This window comes from Pseudopodoces humilis, chromosome 13 (assembly GCF_049639895.1).
Source record: "Pseudopodoces humilis isolate 2021_Gansu_Grassland_sample_001 chromosome 13, ASM4963989v1, whole genome shotgun sequence".
In the NCBI taxonomy this organism is placed as follows: domain Eukaryota; kingdom Metazoa; phylum Chordata; class Aves; order Passeriformes; family Paridae; genus Pseudopodoces; species Pseudopodoces humilis.
This window is the reverse complement of record NC_142212.1, coordinates 17,290,864-17,300,611: the sequence shown is the minus strand read 5'-3', so window position 1 is coordinate 17,300,611 and position 9,748 is coordinate 17,290,864. Positions and strand designations below refer to the sequence as shown.

At 53.2% G+C, this 9,748-nt stretch overlaps 1 protein-coding gene across 2 annotated transcripts in view; it reads left to right on the top strand.

Moving 5' to 3' along the window:
* The first annotated feature begins 1,961 nt into the window (after positions 1-1,961).
* The window catches only part of FOXP1 (forkhead box P1), a 379,651-nt gene continuing 371,864 nt past the window's right edge, over positions 1,962-9,748 (top strand). For both annotated transcript variants that reach the window (XM_014251620.2, XM_014251617.2), the window contains exon 1: positions 1,962-2,035. The gene's annotated coding sequence lies outside the window, so the exon portion shown is untranslated. The remainder of the gene's footprint in view (positions 2,036-9,748) is intronic.

Here is a 9,748-nt window from a genome sequence, read left to right as displayed (position 1 = left end):
ATGTATTTTTTTTTCCAGCGGTATAGAGTGTTTAAAAAAATGCTCTTTTAACAGGTTTAGCTCCTTTTTCTTCCTACTTAAGAAACAGATGAACTAAATGAATAAAACAAGACACGCTGAAAATGTTGTTTGCTTTTAAAGCCTGTGGACCCGCCGGTGACACAAACCCCGGTGTCTCCTGCGGTACCGGGGCTGGAGAAGCGGGATGCTGAAGGTTCCGCTCCCGGTTCTCGCCCGTTCCCGGCCCCGAGCGCTCCTCGCCGGTCTGAGCGCACCGCTCCGGCAGCGGCGCGAGCATCACCTCCGCAAATATTTATTTGCAGCGATTTGCCGCTCTTAATTATTTAAAATATAATGAATTAGGCATAAGTACCTCGCTATTAGGGTAATTCCAGCTCTTAATTGCTGCCAGAGCGGCTCCCGCCGTTCTGCCGGGAGGTGGCGCCGCGGGCCCGGCGCTGCCGCCGAAGCCGGGCGGGGGACGGGACCGGGACCGGGGGAAAGGCTGGGCTCGGTGCGAAGCTCCCGCGGGCGCGGTTCGCCCCGAGGTACCGCTCCTGACAGTGTGTGAAACCATCGCCCCCGGCCCCGGGTCGGTCCTGCGGGCAGCCATCCGCAATCGCCCAAAAAACAAAGGGAGGGAAGAAAGCCGGGCGGGTCAAGAAAGAGTTTTTCCCCCGAACGAGTCGGTCTCTCGGTAACTTCGCGGCCGCCCGCAGCGCCGGCCAGGACCCTCTCCATCCCTGCGGGGCGCCCGACGGCCGAGCCCCGTCCCCTCGGCGCTGCCGGCAGCGGGCCGGGGTCCCGGGCAGGGCAGGGCAAGGGGCTGCACGGCGGGGCCGCTCCCCTCTCCTGCTCCGGCCGCCGTCAGGGGAAGCCCTCGCGCCGCCGGGGGTCCAAATCCGCGCTAAGGCCGTCGGTGCTGTTAAAACTGGCGGTGCACGAGTGCCGGAGCCGCAGGGCAGGGGCGGCCGGGTGGTCCCGACTCTGCCCCTCTTTCGTCCTCTCCCCGCGGGCGCTGCCACCCCTCTCCTCGGGAGCCCCGACGGCGCGGCCGGGAGCGCTGCCGCTCCGCGCCCCACCGAGATGCGGACCCACCCCCGCGGAGCGGCTCCGCACCCAGCCCGGCCCTCGGGACGGTCAGTCCCGCTCGGCGGCCGATGCGCGCCGCTGCGCACCCGCGCAGCGTGGCTAAGCGGTGTTTGCGCCCTCAGCGGCGAGCGCGGCGGGGGGAACGCGGGCAGCGCCCGCCTCGCCGCTCCGCGCAGGTAAGGCTGCTCCGCGGGTATCCGCGGAAGGCACTCCGGGGTGTCCCGCATCCCCCAGCTCTGCTGGCCTGACGCCCCGCTGTCCCCCGCGCGGCCGCGGAAAAGTTGGTAGGGGTGCGCAGCGCTGCGCCCCCGCTGCCGGGGCGGCCCCGGCCCGCGCGCGGAGCTGTCCCGCGGGGTGCGCAGGGATGCGCAGCTCTGCGCTCCACCGCCACTTTCGCTTCCCCGTGGGGCCGCCCCGCCTCCCCCGGCCCGGCCCCCCCGGCCCCCCCGGCCGTCCTCCGCGGAGCTCCGCGCCTGCGGGGCTCTCGCCGTTCACCCCCTGCGCGCTTCACCCCCCGCTTCTATTATTTAATTTTTTTTTTTATTATTATTTTTCCCTTGCGCCGAGCCTTGTTTACCCAGCAGGTGGATGTGACGTCAGAGACTGACAACAGCAAAAAATAACAACATCTCCCTCCGCGGGGGTGTCGCGGGCCGCCCCCGGCCCGCCCGCGCGGGGCTGCGCGGGGCGGGGAGGGGGCGCGGGGCGGCGCGGGGCGGGGGCGCGGCGGGGCGGCGTGCGGGGCCCGCGGGCGCGGCGCCGGGCGGAGGGCTCTATTGTTATTTACCGAGCGGCGGAGCACGCCGCCGCGCCGCCCGGGCTCGGCGTGCCGGAGGGACGGGAGGGAGGGACGGGACGGAGGCAGCCCCGCGCCGCTCCGCGCCGCCGCCCGCCCGCGCCGCGGCCGCGCCGTGCTGGGCAGCGGCAGGGCCGAGTCCTGCGGGTGAGTCCGGCGCCCCCCGACACTTTCCCCGCTCCTCCGGGGCTGTTGCACTTTTCCCCCCGCCGGCCCCACGTGCCCGGCCGCCCCTCCCCGACCGCCGCCGCGGTACCGGGGGGGTGGGGGGATGTGGGGCGGCGGTGCGCGGATGCGGAGCCCCCCTCCCCGGGCTGCGGGGCCGCCCGCACCCCCTCCCCGCCCACTTTGGAAACTTCCCCCCCGCCCCGCGCTGCGCGCACTCCCCGCCGTGGTGGGATGCGGCGCGTCCCGCCCCCCTCCCATCCCCGCTCGCGCTTTCCGCGTGTTTTCCGCCGGGTCCCCCCGCGCCGCCGCGCAAGGGACGCGTACGCCCCAACTTCGGCACTCGGGGCGAGAAGTTGCGGTGGGGCCGCGCCCCCCCCCCCTCGCTGTGCCCGGCTGCCCGTTCCCCCTTCCCCGGGCACCTGTTGCGGCTTTACGCCCGCGCAGCCCCTTCCGCAGGCGCGGAGCCCCGCGCCGCGCATCCGCCCCCACCGCGGGTCCCTGGGACGCGTTGCGCCCATCCCCCCCATTTCTTCTTCTTTTTTTTTTTTTTTTCCCTAAACCAAGTGTTTGAATAAACACCCGCGCCTCCCCGGCTCAGCCCGGCGCAACTTCTCGCTGCGCGGGTGCGGACCGCGCATCCTTCACGCGCGTGTGTGCGCGCACGTCCCCCTCCCGCGCAGCCCCGCGGTGCGGAGCCTCGGGACGGAGCCGCGGCTCGCTGCGCGCCGCGGAGCCGCCGCCGGTGCCCGGTAAGTAGGGCCGCCCCGCCCCCCGGCCGCCCCGCGCAGCGCTGCGCGGCCGCGTCCCCGGGCAGCGGAGGGCTGCGCGCTGCCAGGCGGCCGAGCGGCGTGTCCGCGCCTCCCTCCTCCCCACCCCCGCCCCGCCGGTTTGTGGGTTTCTTTCTTTCCTGAAAAAAAAAAAAAAAAAAAAAAAGCCCAACAAAAACCCAAAGCAGCTCCGCGGGCAGGGTTCCGCGGGCAGGGTTCCGCGGGGCACAGCGCAGCCCCCTCCGCACCGCTCGGGAACTATTAATGAGCGGGCGGCCCCGGCGCGGAGAGCATCGCCGGGCGGGCTGCGGAGCGCCGCGCTTTTAGCGACTCTTCTGCTGCCACTTCGCTGTAATGATTTTAATTGCGTGTTTTTGCTTTGAGTGAACCAAGCCGAGCGAGATTACTTTTTATTTTTTGTTTTCCTTTTTTCCCCCCTCGTCCTTTTCCCCCTGCTTCCCCCCGAGCCTGGCAGCGGCGGCAGCGCGCAGCTCTCCCGTCCCTACCCGAGGCATCTGCAGCTTGCGAGCGCTCTCTGAGCCGCTTCTGTAGAGAAGCTGGAGCCCAACTTCTGTGCTCAGAAGTTTAAGGTTTCATTTTTAGTAACTCTTCTCGGAGTGAGTAATGGATGTGTACTGCTCGTAGCGTGTCGTCTGCACCATTATAGCCTGCTGATTTCTGGGGTGCTAGATGGCTCGAAATATTAAAACTGTTCTCTAAACTGTGTTTCCTTTCCATACAGTTTTTCTGAACTTGGATTTTACCATTTGATCAAATGTTGATGTCACTAGTGACAGTTGATTAATTAGACAAAGTTGCAAGCATGTCATCAAAGAAACTTTTCTCCCTGTGCTGTTAATCCATGGCTTGCTTTAATATTTTGGAAAACAGGCGTTTTGCACGGTTTAGTATTATTTTTACAGTTTCTGTTACTGCTGAGAAGCTCTTACGTTTTGTAAGTTTGAGAGAGCCTGAAATAACTCAAGTTCGCAGAGAAGCAAGTGTGGGCAAAGAGGTACCGTGCATCTCGGCAGCTAGATTTGGGGGGAGACAGGGAAATCGGGGCTACTCGTTTCAACTTCTCTCCTCTGAAGCTTTTCCCCTGCACATTTTGTTTGAACTATCTCCCAACCATATTGAATGGAGCAGGGCACTGGGGGAGGAAGCTCTCCACTAGTTACCATTCAAAAGGTGTCGGCTAAAATCTCATTGCAAAAAGGTATTGTAGCTTTAACATCTTGCATTGGCAGCATTCTTCCCCCTTAGTCTTTGGATTAGTCATTGTATGAGAGACAGGAAAAAAAAAAATCACTTTTTTTTTTTTTCTGGAAAAAGTAAAGTAAACAGCCTCCAACAAGTGAACCTTGACAACCCAGATTAAGGAAGGCAGGAGAGATCAAACAAAGCTGCTGCTGGGCTGTTGTCAGGAGCTGCCTCACTGAAAGCTCTGGACTATTCGATCAGGCAGCAAGGCTATATGTTCACTTATGCAGAAATGGACCATTACAAATGCTGATCTTTGTTGTGAAACCAAAGGATAACTCTGAGAAAAATAACTACTATTTCAAACAAGGCTTTCTGTTGCTTACGATTTTGATTGCAAAGTTAGTTTTTTGTGCATGGACTGGGGTTTGGGGTTTGTTTTGTGTTTTTTTTAAAGTGATGATGGTTTGAAGTGAATTTTTACACTTTCAGAGGGACTTAGGATTTGATTTTGTTTGCGTTGTGTAGAGCTGCAGAGAAGAAGGCGTTACAGTAGTGCAATGCAGAAAAACGTAGAAGTTCTGTGGAATTCAGCTTTTATTTCTGGATCGCTGAATTGTAAGGAAACGTGGATTTGGTTTTTTCTCTCTGTGTGTAAGTCCTGTGTTGGTGTATAATAGAGGAGTTTGGTTGTGATTAAGCACTGTATGTTGGATGACTGCATTCCTAGAGTTTGGAAACTTGTGATATCTTTCCTTCAAACATGTTGCCAGGCAGTCAGGATGGACCTTGGCTTTGATACGCCGGGATTTTTACGAGACTGTGTGTAAGGTGTCTTCATGGCTGTATCAGAGGGACTGTTACTGTGTAGTTTTTTAGTGGAAATACCAGTAAAAGGTATTGATAGACACTTGATTTTACTTCAATAAACAGCTAGGATTTAGATAATAATCAAACTGAACCAGGGGAGTGAGGTTAGTTTTGCTGTGTGACAATTTCATGTTTGTATTCAAACACTTGATTGCAAACTTTACAAATATGTCCCTTTCATTTCTTTAAAGTAGTCTGAAACAGTGGAAATATCTATTTAAAAAAAAAAATCCAAGTAAGAGGCTGTTACCCTAATGTATATTAATCAGGAGGCAGACCAAGTGCACATCTGCTGAAGAATTAAGAAATCTCAAATCTTTTTGCGTAAGCATTTTTTTAATTAGCAGTGCAGATCTCACAATAAGTACTTTATACTTTCTGTAAGGTAAGGTTTCATAACTGTCCTGCATAACTTATTCTAAAGCCTGTAGATTTTTATGGTAAATGCTTTAATTAGACAATAAAAAGTATGTGCATTAAACATGCACACGTATGCTATTAAGCCATTTTGCGTAATGTGTAATGTTTTTTAACATCCAGAAGCATTTTCTGCTTAAATCAGTTCCACCAGTAACCGTAACACAGCTGGGTTTTGCCCTGGTAGGAGAAGGAGCAGGGGAGTTGAGCAGGGAATTGTGCATCGGACATTAGTGTGCAGCATACGCTGCAGAATGTGTTTCCCATAGAGTGGATCACCTTTTTTCCGAGCTAAAATTTGCATTATCATCTTTGATGTGATATCCTGTAAACATTTGTAGCTCCTGAATTACTCCTGTTTCATAGCACTGTAAAAATTAGGAAAAAGGCTGGTAGTAAAAAGGCAAATATATGGAATGTATCTAGTGTTTAGTGTTCATACCTCTTATGGTCATTTATATTGAGAGATTGAACTGGATAACACAATTAATTTTGTGTAATATCTGTTGAGCATTTATTTGTGTATCGAATGAAATAACATATGCACACACATACGTAGGATATATATGTAAAATGCAGTTATTTCGGCAAGGCTGTCCGGTTATTTATGGGGCATAATGATACTTCTGTCATCTTAAATTTTCTCCGAGAAGCTTTAATAAATTTAAATAGATTATATGCTGTCAGAAAATAGTATAAATTTTGTTTACGATTCACTTGCTTTAAGGTACTTATACTAAAGAAGCTCATTTAACCCCAAGACTGAGGAGCATTAAGTGGTGAGAGGAGTCTGCTGAAGAGCTGCTGCTGCCCTTTGCTCTTCTGATAATCTTAAATTACTACAATTTAATTGCAACTTCAAGGCACTGAGCTGAAATATTTTCACGCAGCTGAGCCAGGGCTGAGGAAGGCTCGGTGGGGTTTTTGCAGGTAGCTGGGTGTCTTTTGGAGGTGCAGCGTCTGTTCAGGCCTCTCCTGCCCTTCCCAGCACATCCAGCATCGTGTGTGCAGGGACAGGGCGCCTGGGAGGGAGCTTTCCCCGGGGTCCCCATTGCGGGGTGAGCGCGATCAGGCCCTGGAGGGCTCGAGTGTGCGAGGGTTTTGTTTGCTGTCTGTATTAAAGCTGAATTAAATAGCGCATTTTAATTATTCCTCAGATGAGCCTTGCTGTCAGATTGCTTCCCAGAGCTTTTCCCTGTGAGCCTCTGCTGGGGAAGCAGGTGGGAAGGGGCTGGTGGCTGGAGGGGAAGCCCAGGGGGTGGTCAGCAGCGTGGGGACACGGTGGCACCCCGCTCTGAACCCGGCCTGTGGGCATGGTGTGATCCCCGTGTCCCCAGGGGTGAGCTCGGGGTGCAGTCTGCAGCCCTGGGCCTGATCCAGAGTGTGCTGGCATCAACTGGGGCTTCTGCTGATGTTGCTGCCTTTGGCTTTTGGTCTGTGCCACTAACTCGTATTACTGAAACTTTTCTCCCCCTCCCTCCACGTATAGTAGCGTGTTTTCACACCCGGCGAGCGCTTCAGCAGAGATGTGATAAGCAGGAGAAGCCAGAAAGCATTTGCTAGGTGGAATTTAGAGATGCTGTGCACTAGAGATCAGCAGCGCCTTCGAGACCGTTCTTAGAGGTCCTGGCAAGCAAACTTTATCCCAGTGCTTCGAAAGGTATGGCCAGGCTGGGAGCCCTTAACGTCGCGCCACCGAGGGCGTGCGTCAGCGCCGGCCGTGCTGAGGCACGGCGGCGCTCAAATCGTGAGTCTGATTGTTTTTCTGTTGGCCAGATCCTTGTGAAATGTCTCATTGCAAGAAGAAACGGAGAAGATCTTGTGGTTGCTAGAAGTGGTTGGTTTTGCGCTGACAGAAGCGCTGCTCGCAGCCTGCTCACGGCACCGTTCGATTCCCGCAGCTCGCTGTGCTGGGAATTGCAGCTCCTGCAGGTAACAAGGTGATGCCAGTGTAGAGAGAGAGGGGGAAAAAAACCAGCATGGAATAAATCATGCAGTCATTAGAGGAGAAACTTAATTGTGGGCTCTCTGTAGTCTTTTACTTTAAAAAGATGTGTTTTGTGCTGTAGAGGAATTGGTTGTACCGTTTTACGGAGATCAGATATTTGTTGGTTGGGATTTCTGGAGTGGTTTAACACGTGCTCTTTTTACTTACTCCAGCACTGGAGCTCCCAAGTCAGAGAAGCTGCTGGCTCTGTTCATGTGCAGCCTTCTCTGCAAATGCGCTCTAGGGTTTTGTCTTTCTCTTCTCCTGGCACGGGTCTCTTCCATGCATGCAAGTGAGCAGGCTTATGTCTAATGGCTGTTTGGATGTGGCAAGTATCCAGAATAATCTTGATGACTTTTTGTTCCAAGTCATTCTGCAAATGAAGACGGGATTCTGTGGAAAACGGGCAAAGAAACAGCATGGGTAAAATCAGTTTTTCCCCATCTGGTACCTGAGGAGGACTAAATAATTTTTCTCCTCTCATTGACCCTCCTGGTGCTGTTTTTAAAACATCTCCATTTTAGTGCCTTGAAATTGCAATTAAGTTGTAGTAATTTAAGATTATTGCAAGAGTGCAAAGGGCAGTAGAAGCTCTTTAGAAGTCTCATCTCAACACTTAATGCTCCTCAGTCAGGGGGTTAAATGAGTTTCCTCAATGTGAGTACTTAAAGTAACTAAATCGTAAACAAAATTTATACTATATTCTGACAACTAATAATCTATTTAAATTACATTAAAGTATGTGTGTGAAAATTTAATTAAAGGCAGAAATACTGTCAAGCCCTGTAAATATCTTGACAGATCTAGTGAAATGGAACACATATCGTAAAATATTTACACAGATCTGATAGGCTACAGTGTTTCTGGGAGTGCTATTCTGAAACTAATTCCAGGCTTTTTTCCCTTCCAGTTTCCCATTCAGTTGCAATGGTCTCGGAAAGCAACACAAATAAACACCCAGAATGTTTTATTCGGGTGATTCTCCCATGTATTGTTTACTGCTAATGGTGCTGTCTATACAATGCTTGTCACTGGTGTGTTTTTATTAGGAGAACCTGTTTCCTCACTAAGTTAGTTTAATTCAGAGGCACTGAATTAAAAAAACTGGGCGCTGAAATGAAAAACTGGCACTGCAAACTGGGGCTCCGCAGCGTTCGCGGTGTGTCTGCTCTGGATGTGCCATCTGTGAGTCAACTTTCTTCTGGGTGTGAGTCCCAGAGCGCGGTGCTACAGCGTCTCCTGCACTGTGACTCTCAGTTGAATTAATTTTTCAGGTAGAAAGAGCTTACAATCTTTTTCCCAAGGGTTTGAGCTCTATATGGAAGTGTTTTCCAACGTGCACAAGGGGCACAGCACCCTCTTGCTGGTGCACCTGAAGGCGTATCTGTTGTGGTAGGTGGTCCAGGCTGTTTTTAAGATGAAGAATGTTATGCCCCAGGTAAAACTGGGTCCGTCTGAAACTTCAGCCAAAGTCTGGCCTTTTTAAAAACCCACTGGCTGGAATTCTGCAGGTGGTTTTGCTGGGAAGGTACAGCGTGAGCACCAGGCTTTCCCGTCACCCCGTCATGGGTTGGAGCAAACTCCTGGTTTTTCCTGGCTGGAGTGTACCCCATGGAGCTACAGGGTCGCAGGAGGAGGATGAGGATTTGGGCATGGAGAGAGGGATGTGATGGGAGCGCGGTGCTGAGGAGCCCAGGCCAGGTGCTGAGCGCTGACAGCCCGACAGAAGGTGGCACAGTGTGGCAGGTTGGCTGCAGCCTCCAATGGCATCGTTAGTTTTCCCCTCTTCGCCAGACATTTCCTTTCATGTTGGATCTGAGTTTTAGCTGTACTTCCCGATCAGTCTTGTCATCTTGTTGCTAACAATTACGGTCAAGTGTCTTTCCTTGGGCTCTCCACAGTCTTCGTGTTGGTGTCCCTCCCCCAGCTCCCTGGCTAAGCTGTTTGTTCATTAATTAGTGGATGGGGCATATTAACACATTAGTAAACCGGAGTAGTCAGAGTTCCCGAGGCATCTCGGGAAGCCCTCTCCGGTTTTATGTGACCGGACATGCACTATTGCTGATTTAGATAGCGGAGCCGATGATGCCAAAGTGTTGTTAAGAGAGAGATAAATAGAGAGAGCCCAGCAGTAAGCAGAATGTCATGTCTCTATTAAAAAGCTTGTGATAAAGGAAGATAAAATGGTGAGGGGGGATTGCTGGAGTGTTCAGAGCAGCCACTAAACATCTGATCACAAAAATCAATGCTGAATTCCCTTTCCTGCACAACACTTGCCTGCAGAATTCTGTCTGAGCCTGGGTCTCATTGCAGCGAGCAGTGGAGCCCTGAAAGGACTTTTGTTCTTTCCAGAATGACGGCTGGGGGTTCTCAGGGATTCAGGAGCTGTCTGAGCTGGGATTCAAACATCCCTCCCCGGTTCCTTTTGAAGTGGTGCTCCTGGGATGC